Source organism: Falco biarmicus, chromosome 10 (assembly GCF_023638135.1).
Source record: "Falco biarmicus isolate bFalBia1 chromosome 10, bFalBia1.pri, whole genome shotgun sequence".
NCBI lineage: Eukaryota > Metazoa > Chordata > Aves > Falconiformes > Falconidae > Falco > Falco biarmicus.
In genome coordinates this window covers 18,011,141-18,026,564 of record NC_079297.1, presented here as the reverse complement: position 1 = coordinate 18,026,564, position 15,424 = coordinate 18,011,141, and positions in this window count along the sequence as shown.

Sequence of the window (15,424 nt, the reverse complement as noted above, 5' to 3'; positions counted from 1 at the left end):
CGTCAGTTTGATGGAGTGATTTGTAACTTCCCTGGCTAACTGCCAGAGAGCAGTGTTCAATCCAGGGCAGCCTTCCCTTTGGAAAGCATCTTCTCCTACCTGCACTGGCAGGAGAGCGGCACTGCTGAAACGGGGGACATCGCATCATTCCCATAGCAACAGCCTGGGCGGCTGCAAAAGGAGAATTATGACTTTGTTCCCCGTTCTGGCACAAGGAGAAGCTGGGCTTTACAGGATTAGGCAGATCCCAGCTCAAACATCCAGTGTAACACTGGAGGGAATAATGAATAGTAATAGCAGAATAAATGGCTTTTGATATAAGGCTCTGTCCAAACAGTGCTAACAACCAACCTTGTTTAAACTTGGTCAGTGCTGGCACGGTTTCTGTGATAAGTGTGAACCCTTTGGGTTTTTTTGAGCTTGTCAAACCCATATCAGCGTTTGGCATGGCTTTTTGAAAGCAATTCCTGACCACTCTGCTCAAGACAATTACACTAACCTGCATGATCCAACCAAAAATGTTTTGCTTATCATGAGTATTCCAATGCAAGGACCATTTTGCCCAAAGCAGAGGATTCGTGATTACGTTGCAAGGTGGGTCTTCTCCAACGCAACCACCTCACCAACCTGCAGCGCAGGGTCTCCACCAGCGCCTGGGGCTGCCCATGCCAGCCCTTCCCCGTGGCTGAACCAACCAGCCTGTGTGGTGGGCGCGTGGTCCCTGCTGACCAGGCAGTGAAAACCACAGCCACAAACTGGCAGTGGTGGGGATGGCAAAAAGCAGCTCAGGACTGAGAAACACAAGTGACCCTCCAGCTCTCCTGGTTTGGGTGCCAGGCTGGGACAAAAGCAAGGCTATGCCACCAAGCATGATTTGTAGATAATTCAGAGGAATAAATAGGTCATTAAATTTGAGGCCAAGAGTGACAATTATCATCCAGTATCTCCCTGGTGAAACACTTTTCCCCCATAGACTCCGGCACCAGGTTCATGTCTGATGGCTGAACTCACATCTTGGCATCAAGGCTTCTCACCCTGGGGAGTGACCCCCCTCTAGAGATTAGCTTTGTTGACATTATCACCCTGAACTGCTGAGAGCTCCTGTTCACTGGTCAAGACACAGTCAAGCTCCACTTGCAACCTAGAGTTCAACAAAAATTTGCCTTAATGAATTAAAGTTCCCTTCACTGCAGGTGCATTCGGATTGCAGATAAGCAGAAATCTTCATGCTGCGGGAATACTCTTGAACAGTGGAGTACGAGTCCTCACGTGAGTATCTGATGAGGATACTGGGGTTAGTAACTACTTTTGCAAGGGCTACAGGAGCCAGGACACTGGTTTAAGCCTCCAGCTCAGCCCAGGGCTGTGGCCATGGGGCAGCACCTGCAGAAGGACCCATGTCCTCCTCTGCAGCAGCACCTCATCATCCCACACTCTCAACATCCCATGCCCCCACCACCCCGCACCCCATCCCCCAGGAAGATGGGTGGGAAGGACCTCCACATCAATGGCCTTAGCGCTTCTGCTTGTTTCCTGGCTTTTTGAGAAACTGCTGTTCCACCCTGCCCTGGTGTCCACACGCTGGGATTTCTCTGTGCTCACACCACCGTGAGCATTAGCTCGCAGATCCCTTCCCCTGCCAGCCCCGTGCAGCCCGCGTCCCTTGTGTTCCCATCAGGTAACGCCTCCGTGACACCGGTGCTGACGCTTCCCTGGAAAATATCATGCACTTGCAACAAGCTGAGAAAATCCACGCAGCTCATCCCTCCCACTTCTTCCCCCACTGAATCATAGAGAGAACCAGCCCTGTTTCCCCCCGACTTCCCATTATTCCCTCAGCAAAGCTTTTTTTTTTTGCACAGCTGTGCCATGTTAGCATCTCATGCAGCCCTCACGACGGCTCCTCTGGCCTTTATTGGAGTCGCTGTTGCATTTCCTCAGATTATTTGCAGGGAGCTGAGTGCTGCCTGTGGTTTCTTCAAAGCCAACACGTTTCCCGAGGAAAAGGAGCCCGGTGAATGAGAGGCTCCCTGGCTCCGCTGTTTACAACTCGCTGACCCTGCCAAGTTATTTAGTGACGTTTGCTGCTTGGCACCATCACGGGGGCAAACCCAGGCTAAAAAAAGCAAAGAAAAGGCAAAAGTGAGCAGAGAGCAGAGCCACAGCATGGAACACCTCATGGCCATCAGCCTGGGGCTGGTGGGGAGACGGGACCTGTTTTTTGGGGTCTCCTAGGCAGGGAACCCTTGGCCCTGCCTCCCATTACACATGGCTCATTCCCAGGCAGTAAAGCTGCAATGGTTTTTCTTTTCTCACAGGATCAAAACTGATCCTGATGCTGACATGTGTTTCAAAGCCTGGGAGGAAATGGTGGATTGCCTCTTCTTTTTTTTTTTCTTTCCTTTTTCTCTGTCATTGTAATAAAATAACATAAGGGATGGTGTGGGAAGGGAAATGAAAGAAAAGCCCGGTGCCTTTCCAAAGGGCACCTGCTGAATGCTGGGTCCTCATCCCTGCTGGAGTATGTCGGCATGGGATGTGCAGTCACACGCCAAAAAATTAACAGTCCCCCGGGTTTAAACCAGGAAAAAGGACAGAAATAGGAACTGAACTGGAAATCCAGTCTGCTGCACCACTACCTCCTGCTTCGACTCGGGATAACCAACTCTGCTTGTTGCATCCAAAAAACCACTGGTATGTCACGCTCCTGGGACCTTTAGTGGGATGTGCGTTTCCATTTTCCTTTTCATCAGACACAGGCTTGCTCTGATTATCCCTAAAGGACAGCACACGAGCAGGACAGGTGGGACACCGCACCATCTTCGCAAGCCCCCAGAGGTCTGGCCTTTCCCTGACATCTCTGTCACTGCAGTTTGTCCCAGCTGGGTTGGCGTGTACCAGCCCATCTCCTCTGGTCTGGGGTGGGGTCTGTCCCAGGGTACCTGGGTACTGGCACCTCCAACCAAAGCCCCGGCCCAAGCCACCGTTGGCTCAGCAGAGCTTTACTCTCGCTTGGTGCTATGCCAAGATTGAGACTTCTCGTGAGCTGAGAACACAGGGCAGGACATCTCCGTGGCTGCCAAAAAAACCACCCAGCCCCTCTGCGTTCCACATTCCCCATTCTCCCCTCCTCTTCCATGTTCACCTCTCCCCGCTGCTTCCTCCTGCTCAAATCCCCCTTTCTTGCCACTTTTCTTCTCTGCTTCTCAAACAAAACTCTTTCTCCTCTCTTTTACCTTTTTGCTTCTCTTTTTCTCTTGCTATTTCAGGCCATGCTCATCCCCTGCCTGCCACTCTTGCGTCCCCACAGGGCACGGGGCAGCTGCTGCTGCCTGCCCAGGGCTCACCCCTTGCCCCAGCTAATTGCACGTCCTCTGGATCCACCACCAACACCAGCTGAAACATCTCTCCATGGCACCACAGCAGCCCCGAAGCCCTGAGCGCTGCCTGATTTACTTTCTGCTGGGGCCACTGTCCCCAGACAAACCTTCTTCTGCTCCCACCTCTCCTTTTCCAAGTATTTGTTGATTTAAGCCAGCCCCTCAGGGATTCAATTTCTGCGCAGAATGCAAGGATTTAACCACACAGCCGATGTTAATGCTAATGGGATTATCATAGAATCATAGAATCATAGAATCATTTAGGTTGGAAAAGACCTTTAAGATCATCAAGTCCAACCAATAACTCAATATTGCCAAGTCCACCACTAAACCGTGTCCCTAAGAGGGAGATTTGTACAACTAAACCCCAAGCCTCCCCATAAAACTTACTGCCCTGTTGTTCTCTTAACTCTTTCCCTGCTCGCCGGTACCTGACATGCAGCCACCCAAAAGTGGAGGTGCAGATGCTCCCCAGCATCCACATGAGCTTCAAAATGTGAGTGCTGAACTCCTAATTCATCCCTGCAACCTATGGGGTTAAGCAGTGGTTAATCGATGGTGTGCCTATGTGTATTTCCACCCCATCACTGAGGTGCTCTTGTCTTAACAAGGCTTTTGGAGCTTTTCCTGATGTCTCCTCAAAAAGCCCACTGGGGTGTTGCTCCTTCCTTGTGCTGCTCTGGCCTCAAGCTACTGATAATAAGGAGTAAAAAACAACCCTCAGGGCTGAAACCATCTCCAGGCAGGATGCTGGGTGGGCCTCACACGGCCGGGCATCATTGGGAGCTTGGGGACAAGATGAGAATAAAGCATCCAGCAATATTTTATTTTTCTTTGTAACATTAAAGAAAACAACTAAAATTAGAATGCTGTATCACACCTTGCAGGTTTGGAGACTGGATGGGTGCTGCGCAGTTTCCAGCGGCTCTGCGGGGGGGTCCGCCTTTGCTCCAGCCGGCACGAGATGGGGGGGATGGTTCTGGAGGCTTCCTGGCCACCATCCCACATCGCCCTGAGGAGCTCTGTCGGGAAAAGCGGGGGGCGGTGTGATGCCAGCCAGGGGGACCCACGCAGCCCCCGCCGGCGAGGCGCAGGGGGGCGCAGGGACGGGCACCGGCCGGGAGCCTCCAGCCTTTGAGGCTCGGCCCAAGCCCGGCGTAACGGTGCACCGGGAGACCCCCACCCTCAGGAAGAAGCGGCACATTTTCAGAAAAGCCCCTTTTTCTGTCCCACGTGCTGTGGTGAGAGGAGCCCCCCCCCGCGGGCGCAGCGCATCCCCCGCCCGCCGCCGCTCCCGGGCCGCCGGTCGCCCCCGCCGGATCCGGTTCCGCCCCTTCCCCTCTTTGTCCCCGCGCTGCCCGCCCCGGCCCCGGCCCCTCCGGGCCCGGCCCCCCCGGGGACCCCCGCCCCTGCCCCCGGGGACCCCCCCACCGCGGCCGGGCAGCCCTCGGCACCCCGCCGGGTCTGGCGTTCCAGCTGTTGGGGCCGCGCACGCAGCTGGAAGGGTGGCTGTAGAACATTACCGAAATGTACATTCGTATTTGTATTTATATTTGTGTGTATATGCATTTAGAAATATATATCTATGGTTATACATTTACAGATACACATTTATAGATGCATATATTTATATATATGTATATATGTATTTATAGATACACATATTTGTAGATATATATTTTTATTTTTATTTTTATTTTTTATATATATACACACACACATATATATAAATAAAACCCTCACACTTCTTGCCCACCACACTTACCGGCTCAGCTCAGCAGCCCCGAGTGAAGCCGGACCCATCCATTCACGCTGACAAATCTTCCACATTAACGATTTCACTCCAGGAGTTCCGCGGATGAAGCCGGACCAGGACCCAGCGCTGCGCTGGAGCCGTGCTGGCCATGAGGGGAGCAGCTTATGTAGAGGGGCAAAGATACGCGGGAATATCGATTATCAGGGAGCCAGTACCCCAGACTGCATATGGATTCACATGGAGTGAACAGATCTATCACATTTTCAAAGTCAAGTATCGCTTCAGAATTGCTGTCACTCTGTATTTAAACGGCACATTCTTCATTCATGTTTTATTTTCATTTTATAGTGGTTGGGGTTTTTTTCTTAAGAAGCCTTAGAGTTGGCCTGCAAAAGCATTTTCCTTATTTCTTACATATAAAACGGTATCAGAAGTACTCTAACCTCCTTGCTTCATGTTTTCTCTCTGTTTAAAAGAAAAGGGAGGAACGCCAGTATCCTAGCTCACCCCGGATTTTCCTAAGGACATCTGCATATATTCCTCCTTGATGATCTGTGAGAAAGACTCCTTTTTGCAGAACTGCATGGAGAAGGAGGTTATACATATATTAATTTAAACAATTTCCAAGGGAACAAATGCCGAAATCCCTTGTGCTTCCTGTTTCGGTGAGTTACGGTGTGTGCAAAGGAAGGTGTGGGTTGTTATGGAAATATAAACATCTGGCAACCCCCCTTTCAAATTGAAATAAAACTAAAATTTTGGATAGACTATAGGCTGATACTCTGTATAGACCAGGGAGCAGCAGGCAGAGCCCCAGGAGTCTGAGTGCAAGCGCACACCTCCAGGTTTGCCTGGGCACACCTAGATCTGCCCAACCTTGGCCTTCGCCTGTAGCTTATTATATACTGGATATCGCGCATCCCACTCCTCCACAACCTGAAAGCAGATAAGCAGGTCCTAGGAAAATTCAGGGCAGAAGTTCCTCAATAAAGCAGGAATGTGCCCAGAAATGTGCTGGATCTATTCAGGCATGCAGATGCGTGCGCTCTGGGATTTCTCCCCCATCAAAAAACAGGGAGCTGGGTGCCCTGCTTGCAGGAAACTGGGACAAATTCTCTAGAAAAAGCTTCACAAGCCTGACCAGCAAAAGATGCCAGAACTTGGGAGCTGGTACGATTTTCCAACTAAAAAAAAATAATATTGATGCCATCTTTTGACACCCTGCGGTGTCCGTTCCTGTGAGAGGGTCGCCGTCCCGCTGTGTAGCACCACTCACCCAGATAACGAGGTTTGTCCTCGCCCCTCTAGGCAGCAGCTGATGCTTTGCTGATGCACGCAGCCCCAAAGGCAGTGAAAATGTAGTAAAACGGAATCTGGCTTGGGGTGATGGTTTTCCAGCGGTGATGACACAGCTGCAGCCCCCGTCAGTACATCAGAGGTAAAGCCTCCCTCTTGGCAGCACCCGCTGTTGTTCCAGAGGCTGCCAAAGGGCTGCTGTTTCACACCGTTTGGTTGCTGAATGTCTTTTGCCCTGGGATCCTGGTGTGGGAGGGGTACAGCCCAAGGAGGGAACAGGCCCTCCGGACCCTCTCCAGTGTATGCTGCCCCCTTAGCCCACCCCAGCACCTCACAGGGCATGACCTGGTACCAAAGAGTCAGGGAAAAGGCTGGCCGAGCAATGGGACCCTGGTGTTTCAGGGGTATTTGGGGTTCACATACTCACGGTAGGAATGTCCAAGCTCTGATACTAACTCTGGACCCCTAAAATGGTGTTTGTTATTGCCAATTTTGTTCCATCGTGCTATTTAATAGTGCTGGTACCACTTCTCCACAAAGGTCCTTGTGCCCTGCGTTGCATGGGACCACCAAGTGTGGCTGGAAGTGATGGGGGATTTATTTTCCTCTTGCCAATGTACCCCCAGGTGCTTTTTAATGTGCCTTTAACTCTAAAGCTTCAGCACTGAGGTACCTCAAGAGCATCATTAGAGATAAAGTGCTTAAGGCAGCTCTGTGGTGGAGGCACTGGGGGTTGTGCTCTGAAAAGCCGGCTGTCGTGGAGCCCTGCATTAATGAGGGCTCGGTGACCACCGGCCAAATTTACTCGGTTTACAACCAAATTGTGGTACATCTGCTCAAATGAAACCAGCACATCAATGTGAGCAAAGGTCTGGGTTAGCTAGATTTTAAACCTTCCTCGCACGTGTCTAAAGCTTGGTGCGGAGCAAAGAGCGGCAGAGGAGGATCAGTCAAGTAAGAAAGCCTGGGGTTCACTGTAAAACACTTTTGGGGCTGAAATGCTTTGTGAAGGCTGAGCCACCGTTAGTCAGAAAGCCTGAAGAATTTATCCACGAGTAAGAACAATCTAGAGATAAATGCATTCCCTGCATGCTCAGTGGTCTAAAACTCGGCAGAATAAAGCAACTGGGGAAGTATCATCCTCCGTTTCAATCAACGCACCAGTATTTCTGAGGTCACAACATGCAGAACCCCTGAATGGGTTTTCTTTGTGTTTGAATAAACAACCCCAGTTCCAGGTTTTTAGCGTAGCTGCTTTTTTTCTTAGGCGAGTGCACTCTAAAGGAGCTGTAACCGCATCAGCTTGGACTTCAGGGGAAAATCAGCTTTTGTGCAGACGCTGGCTGAGGAATATCCCATTCCAGAGAGTTTTTATTTCAGATGGCAGTCAAACAATGAATGCAAATGGATGCAGAGTGGACCAAAAATGAGAACCCACTGCTAACTACCAGGGAACCTCCTAACTCCCCTCCCTGCTACACGTAAAGCGTGCAGAACCTGGCAGGCTCTCCTCACTTTTCTGCAGAGATTTAATAGAATGGAGTCTCATGTGAATTGGATTTCATTATTTTCACAACAGACGCCACTACAAAGTATTATCATAAATAATTCAAACAAAGCTACAAATGATAAAATAAATTAGTAAAGTCCATTTTGAGAAACATTATCTTCAGTTTTGACTGTTTTCTTTGCCTAGGCACTAATTCACAACTCCAGTCATTTGCAGCTGGATTCACTGCAAACTAATGAGGTTCTGCACAACAGCATCTTTCAATGAACCTGAAAATTAAGATAGCAGAAGGGCTTTTCTGCAGAGGTCACGGGATTCCTGGCTAGCTCCTAATATTTGAGGTGGCTTTTGTGGCTACAAGTCTTGATGGTGATGATATTCATGTCAGGTCGGAGAACGTAGCCTGGATTGATACTGGTTCAAGTCATAGCAGAAGGACTGAGGAGGGATGATTTGCTTTAGCAGCAAAAACCACTTGATTATTAAATCAAGTATCCTGGCTGGGGTCTGAAGGCAAAGTGCTCCTCCGTGCCCCAGTGCCCATGCAGAAGTGTCTGTGGGCAGAGCAGGGATGCTCCTGACCACCACGTGATCACGCTGTTGTCCTTTGACTCCTGGATCCCTGGTTTTGCCTTTCCCTGGGACACCAACTGGGGATGTTGGTGCTGGGGCTGGTAAGGAGAAGCAGCAGGGATTTCATTCCTGGTTCATCTTCTCATCCTGTTGTGTTTGCCCCAGGGCTCTCCCACCTACTGTAAGGTCATGCCTGCCCAAAGCAGCGGCATTGGCACAGTACGCAGATACTTAGCCACTTGTGCAATACCTTGAGCAAGCAGAACAATATGATCTTCTCTGTTTTAAACCCAGGGAGCCAGAGCTGCAGCAGCCAGGGTGCAGAGGAGCCAGCTGCAGTGGTTTCAAAAGCTGCCACCCCTTATCCTCCCCGCTCTTCCCCTGAGACATCACTTCCCCAGTGGCCCAGCCAGCAAAGCAGGTTGGCTTAATGTAACCACCTGGGAGCATAGACACATGTCCCCTCTGCCATGGGCAGCGACACCAAGGAATGTCCCCACCGCATCTGTGGGCTGCATGAGCTCCCGTCCACCTGAGGGACACAAAGAGAAGGCGTCTGAAGTTTTTGCTGGTGATGCAGATGTTTCCTATGGAAATACAGATTGGCCGAGCTGCTGCCTTCGGGATTTCTTATTAGGTTTCCTGTATTAGTTCTGTGCAAGGAAAAAAAATTACTGCTTTGAGCTGTAAACATAGCGATGGTTTTTGTTCCCACTGACTTGTCCAAGCTGACCACAGCTAATGAGCTGCCCTGAGCCCCATCCGTGGGGCGAAGAAGTGGCTCTGGGTGCTGCAGCCCTGCCCAGCGCAGCCGCCACACGCAGCTGTGCTCGCAGCCCACTAAAGCCCCATCCTTTAGCATCGCCGTTCGCAGATGGTCATATAATTACTGTTTGCTTTCCCATCATGTCTTTTTGGGACATGTGTTTTGCGTTCGGATTTCTCCAGCCTCCCTGTTTTTGTGAATCACACTTCATAAAATAATGGCTACCTAGGGAATGTAAGGCATAACATTTTATTCTTCCCGTGCATATGAATTTTTCACTAGCACTGCCACGATCCAGCTCATAAAGCAGAGTCCTCAGTTTTAGTCCTTATGTTGCAATATACTTAAGCACATAGACATTCACCTCTGTCCATGATAACACTTAGGTATGTTTTTAACTCTTACTCCTACGATTTTCTGCTTTAATTTAATCCAGGTCTCATTTCCTGGCTGTGCTGGTCCCCACCAAGCTCATCTCAAGCAAAATTCATTGTCCCTCCGTTTTTTCTCTCCATCAATAAATTTGGCTAATGGTGCTTATATATTCCTCACTAAAGCACTTCAAAGTGTTATGATGAGGGGTGAAATAAGAAATAGACCATAGCAATCCCCTTCCTTTTGCGGTGCACATGGGCTGAACTTCCCTGGCACTGTTGCTTGGTATACAATAGCATCTGATACAAGCAGCATCAACTTTTCGAAAACTAAACTAAAATATAAATTAAACCTTCATAGCAATAACAAAGACAAAAACCTGCAGATGGTTCCCTGAGACACAAATACAGTACTTGTTATTTGCCATTTTTCCCCAGGTAGGTAAATGAGATCATGTGTGATACCTCGGTGCTGGCAGACCCCTCTCATCTAGCTGAATCCCCCCTGACTTCTTTCAATGGAAAAAGGGAAATATTTCACCCAACTAAGAATGAGCAAAAGCTGGTGTTTAAACAGAAATCTCAAAGGAAGCTGCCTATGTAACCACAGCTGGTACGCTGCGTACCTAAATACTGACAGCCAATTTGTTTTTTGGTGCAATATAATTCCAAGTCAGTCAATAGAGCTCCACCAGGGATTCATTTGACCTTTTGTATTTACCGGGTTAGCCCCAGAGGGGGGGGGGGAGAAAAGGAGGGGACCACTAAAATCCATCTCTTTTACCACTAGAGCCGGTGTCGCGCAAGCACTTTTTATGCTGAGGCATTGGGCGGGATGGGGTAACTCCGCTGATTTGGATTTGGGGATGCTTTCTTGGTGCTGGCCCATTTGAGGAGACTTTTCCCTGGAAAAGGTGGGAACCACAGGGGATGCAGCCAACACGTGCTGAAGTAAAGAAGACTTTTTAATGCAGCCCTGTCACTACAATCAGATAGGAGCCACATAAAGACACAACTGCAGGGATCCTGAGCAGACGGAATGGGTTTAAGCCCCATCTGTGGCCACAGAGGCTGTTTGGAAAGGTGGGGGCTGGCAATCCTCCCCCTCGCAGATGCACCGTGCTCTTCCCTGCAGCCAAGTCCTTCCCCGAGGCCTGACCGAGGAACCAGTCGGTGCAGGATCCTCCAGACTGCTGCAAGCTGTTCTTTCGGTGTGTGAGCTTACTCAGTTTAAGCCTGTTGCTTAAGCTTCCATGCCTGTTTGCAAGCTGCCTGTGGAATGGGAGCTTGCCATCAGCAGTGGGGTGGTTTGCAGGTGCTGCGGGTGTGCATGAAGCTCTCTCAGCATTGCATTTCCAGGGGCACGCTGCCTCCCCGCTTGTGCTAGGAAGGGGTGCCAACAGCCTCCTGCGAGCACAGACACTGCAGCTCCAGGCTTCCTTTCTCTGCCCTTGCAGCATTGCTAGGGGATTTTTTCCCTGGTTTTATATTTTTCTGTGACTTCTTAAAACTTGCCACAGTTGTTCCTGAAGGTTGAAAGAGCTCCAAGCATTGCTCTAGGGGTGCACAGTGTAAACATCCCTTCTCCCAGCCTGGGCTGCTGATCCGCAGTGAGCAGTGTGATGTTGGGGCTCTCCCCTGATGTCCCACTGTTATACTCCTGCAGGACAAATCAAGCTTTTACTCCTGAAACTAAGACTCAGGAAATGCAAAGATCCTTTTCACCCGGTATCCCTGTGTTTAGTGGTGAATCCTCTTTTTCCCTCCCTTTACCTTCCAGTGCTGGTTTAGCTGTGTGTGTCTCTCCCACCCCAATGCCTGTTGAGATGAGGGGTGCAACAAGAGAAAACTTTGGCCCTTAATCTCTGCTGCTGCCTGGACTGTGCTGGAGCTCCCCAGCTCCTCCAACAGTCCTGGGGCTTCACAAGGTCTTTTGCCAACAGGGACAACCTCAGCGAGTCGATTCGCTGCCGTAGCCCAAATAATGAGATGGGGAGTGCAGCGGCAGCAGGTCCCTGCTCAGCTCTCTTCAGGCAGTAGGGAGCAGAACAGCCCCGGGTGTTGCCCCTTTCCCCAAAAACAGGGCAGAAGTCGGTGTAGGAAGATCTTGAGTTGGGGCTTTGGTGGTTTGTTCTTCCTAGTTAATGAGGGAAGAATAAAACCAAACTCTGTGTCTCGTCTGTGCCTCTATGCTGACAGGCTGAAGTACAGCAGACGCACAGCCATATTGTTCTGTAATCAGCAATTAGCTTTATATTTTTTTCCCCTCATCCCTTTGAGAAAGGGACAAGGAAAGGCCCCACTTCAGAATAAATTAGTCTCTCAAAAGAGAGGGAGCTCTGCAGATGGCTTTGTCATGCTTTCCACTCTTGTACAGCTCTAGAGCACACAGTCCCCCATCCTCAACCTGTCCATGCTCCAGATGTTCTCCTATTCCGAACACCTGGAAGAGAGGAGGTGTTCTCACCTTCACCAAAAAGCAGCTGCTAAATTTCTGATATGTATCACTAAATTTCAGCATTAATTTTGTGCAAGTGCTTGCCTCCTGAATACTGTGAAGCTGTAGGTTTAGTGCTGGCTTGCTGGAGTTGCAGTATGGCATCAGCTAAGTCTAATACGGACCAGGCGTGGCAGTGGGAATGGGTTGGGGGTTATTAAAATGTGAAGTTCATTCATGTGCCCTGTTTCTTCATGAGGTGCAGGAGTTCAGTGTGTGTGAGAGAGAGGTATTTTACACCTACACTGTTATCCCACAAAACGAATCGCTGAGCAGGGAGGATTTTAGCAACTGTTTCAGCTGTCGGCCAGGATCAAAGTCTCCATGCCCCAAACCCAACCTCCAGGACAGCTTCTCCTCTTCTGGGGACAAAAAACCTCTACCCTGCTGCAGCCATTTATCCCTGCTATGGGCAGGCCTTTTCTGGGGGTGGTTGCCTGAGCACTCAGGTGAAGGCTTTGTCTCCAAACAGCTTGTTTCAATCGCTCTTCGTTTTTTCTTGCAGCCTCGTGGTGGGTAGCTCTATGCTAGAGGTTTTTGACAGCCTGTTTGAGGGGCTCTTGTCCTCTTTCTGTGCACGGCCAGCCCTCAGCATCCCTCCTAAATTATTCTATTTACACAGTGAACATCACCACAGCAATGTACAGTTCCTGAAACTTCATAATTTCCAGTCTCTTTACTTTCCTGCTCCAGATATTGGTCCTGTTTAGCTAAGTGAGTCCAAGGCGGTAGATTTCTTAAGTCACTCAAACACATCTCATGAGTGGTGTGAGTGCGCTCTGTACTACACTACAATCTAACTCACTCTGGTGCTCAGCAGCGCTTTAGTTACCCTCCTGTTGGTCAGGGTTCACAGTGGAGGAGAGAACTCCACTAAAAATGTCATTTTTAAGGGGCACTTTGGCAGCAATAGGAGCTGCCCTTTCTTTTCAGGTGGGGAGCAGCGCAGCGCAGCTCTGGTCTGAGGAGACAGGCAACCCTTCGTGCTTCTGGAGTGGCTCTTGGTGGTGCTTGGCTGTGTTAAACAGAGTCTCTGAAAACCTCGTTCGACAGGGGCATTTTCTACATTGCAGCCTCTAAGGAAAAGCAGTGAAATGGGGCAATATGAGTGTTTTTAAGGAGAATTTCTAACCCCTATGGCAAGTGATGGAGAGCAGGAGGGGATGTGCAGCACTGAGTAGGCTGTAACACGCTTTTTGCCAAAAACTCACTTTTTTTTTTTTAAAAAAAGTAAGTATAGTCCTGCATAGGGCTGCATCTTTTACTCCACCAAGTGCAGGTTTCAGTGAGTGACTAAATGGAGGGTGTGCCTGCCTTGTAAAACACAGTCACAGCCCCCCGGGACAGTCTCTTCAGTGAGATCCATGAGACATCCCTGGTTTTCCACCTCTTGTATTCTGCTGGGTACATAGCATGTTTGCCAACTTCTCATTTGGTAAAGATCTGGTGGTGGTCTCATAAACACTTTCTTGCATGAGTGGTTTCCCATCTGAATGCTGCCCAAACTGCCAGGAAAGCTTATTGTTCAGTCCTATATAAGCACACAGGGTTATATTCCGAGTATGCTAAAACAGGGGATCTGCTACGAGGGGAAGGTGCTGATGCTACTGCACATTGTCCTTGCAGGCTTCCAGGGTTGTAGCTGTTCAGGTTATTTATTTTAGCTCTGTTCTTTTCTGCTGCATCACCAATGATTGGTATTTGTTTCAGGCAGGCTTCTGGTTTATTTGTATGTCACGCTCAGATGCAGTGCTTGCTGCTGGGGACTGCTGTGCCGAGCCCTGACCCTCTCGATGGGCCTCCTCTTCGCCTAGGGCACTCCAGAAACATGATGGTGAGCACAATTTATCCATCCAGCTCACATTCACTGATATACCATCAGGTACAGTTTGGCTGGGCAAGAAAAAAGTACTGGTCCCTTTTCCTACATGTGCTAGCCTGCTTGAACTCGGTGCTGCCAAGCCTGCATTGTCCGCAGTGTTACTTGGTCACCGTGTGGGAGCCGCTGCTGCTCGGAGCTCGCAAATCCTGATTGCGGGGAACGGCTGGATTTATCACTCATCTCGTACCCAGAGGAAGGAAGAGAGACTTCAGCTTCAAACTTGCAAATAAAGGAAACCACGCATTTTTTGATTCAGTGTCTCCAAACAGCTGAATTTTCTCTCAGTCTTCTCTTGTGTGGCATCTGGGTTCTGCAAAGGTCATACCTGTGGCTGATCTTGCTCTTGCTTGTGAGGTCCTTGTGGATCAAGGACCACAGGAACAAGGCAGAGAAAGTATGTTGGGGTTTGCTGTAGTTTAGACATGTTTCAAGCAGACCCTTGGGAGCTGGGAGTTTAACTCATCGTGTGTGTGTTTTTTTCTCCCTGTGCACTTTGGGTTGCTTGTTCCATGTGCTAGTTGCTTGCTCCTCTGAAGTTTCCGAGGTTTAAAAGAAACAGGACAAACAACCCCCCCCTATTCTGCAATTGACAGGTTTGGTGGTAGGGGACTGTGGTCCTGCTGAAGAGACATCACTGATTCAGTACCTGCCAAGGCTTGTTGCGTCTCCTTTAGGATTTTAAACATGTTTTTCAGGAGAATACAGAGAGTTAGGCTCTTCTTGGGAAGAAGAAATCTCTGCCGTGTCTCAGGCCTGTTGGCGGAGTCCCCGCAGACCATGTCCCGGCGAGGGCACAACGCGTCCCGGTGGGGGGCAGGCTGCACGGGGAAGCTCTGGGATGCCCGATAATTCCCGGTTGGCTTTCCCTCCCCCCCCCGAAGGAGCGGGGCATTTCACCCATGCCGGGTTAGGAGCTGCTCGGCGGGGGGAGCGACCAGCCAAGGAGGGTCCTTGACCCCTCGTGCCGGTGGCGGGACGCGGCGGGCGGGATGGGGGGCACGCTGCGCCCTGCCTGGCTCCCCTCCGCCGCGGCGGCTGCCCCCTGGGCTGCGGCTGCCCGCGCCCCCGCTCCCGCACGGCGGCCGAGCCCCCGCCGCCGCGAAGTTCTCCCGGAGCTGGGGCGCACGGGCCCGGTTCCAGGGAGCGGGGGGGCAAGGGCGAGCCTGGCGGGACCCCCCGCCGGGCCGGGGCCGCGGGGCCGGGCCGCGCTCGCCCTCCGGGCCGCGCAGGCCGCCGGTGGCCGGGCGGGAGGTGCCGGTAACGGCCCCGGGGCGCGAAGGCGCCTGGGGGAGCGGAGGCTCCTCTGAGGAACCCGCCGGTGCCCGCCGCTCCCCGCGCCGCCGCTGACAGGAGGGCGCGGGGCCGCGCCTTACGCTCCCCGTCCGGTGGG